This window comes from Lutra lutra, chromosome 2 (assembly GCF_902655055.1).
Source record: "Lutra lutra chromosome 2, mLutLut1.2, whole genome shotgun sequence".
Lineage (NCBI taxonomy): Eukaryota > Metazoa > Chordata > Mammalia > Carnivora > Mustelidae > Lutra > Lutra lutra.
The window spans coordinates 140,730,136-140,731,303 of NC_062279.1; positions in this window are offsets into that span (position 1 = coordinate 140,730,136).

Sequence of the window (1,168 nt, forward strand, 5' to 3'; positions counted from 1 at the left end):
GGCTTCTCTGTACCTCCTCAGAGGTGAAATACTGGTCCTCACCATCCTCTCTGCCCCCTTAATCCACTCAGTTTCCTCCACAGAAGAAATCACCACTTGATTTATGTTTTTGTTTATCATCTGTCTCCTGCCACTGGAAAAATCACTTCCAGGAGGGAGGGACCTCAGTTATCCCTGGTGCATAAAGCTGAGGTGGGCCCATCATAGGGACTGAGAAAACATCAGTTGAGCAAGTGCTTTACCTGGAGTCCTGAGACTCCATCACTTGAGGTTGCTGGGAGGAGCTGGCCAGAGGGAAGGTGTGCCAGGTCACCCAGCAGATCCAGGTTGCTGCTCAGGACTGAGCCTCATCCCCACCAGGCCAGGGTGGTGGGGGGAGTGGAGGCTGAATGGTGGGTGCCGTTTTCAGTGCCCTTCTAGGAGTGGCCATCCTGGGGTGGGAATGCAAAGCCAAAAGCCACAGAGTTGGCTGCAAAGACTTCTGTCAGTGCTTTGGATCCAGGGAGGGAGGACAGACAGCTGCTCCTTCCTTGAGCCAAAAGGCACACGGGGCGGTACACGGGGCTGAGGGCCAACATCTCCCTAGAGGCAGGTCTTCATATACCCCCTCTGCTGACATCACCCGCCCCTGAGGCAGAAGCAAAGGCCTGCCGCTCTGGAGCTACCCACAGAGCACAGCTGTGTGGGGAGGGGTGCAGGAGGCAGGGGTAGGGGGTGAGGGCACTCTTTCTACTTGCCAAGACTACCGGTTTTACTGAAAGTATTTCTGGCCAACCGTATGAGGAGACTCACAGAAGACAGATGACCCAGACTTGCTCCCTGGAGAGAGGCCGGGGGGTGGGGGGCAGAGGCCATACACGTCCTTTCTGGGGTTATAAGCAGAACCGTGGTTATGGTGCCTTGGGGTAGGCTTGGGGGATGGGAAGGACATGGGTGGGGGCCCAGGAGGGAGAGAGCCAGGCCGTTCTTTGGGCCGGGTCAGGGTGCCCAGGGTTCCATGGGCACCTCACCCAGCCTGGCTCAGACAGGCAGGCTTCCCTGGTGGGGTGTGGGACCCAGAGCCCCCGCAGGGCACAGAGGCCTCCCTAAGGACACAGGGAGGCAACAGCCACCACAGGACAGACTAGAGGCTGTGAAGGAGTTTAGGGTGGTGGGGGTTGGCCGAAAG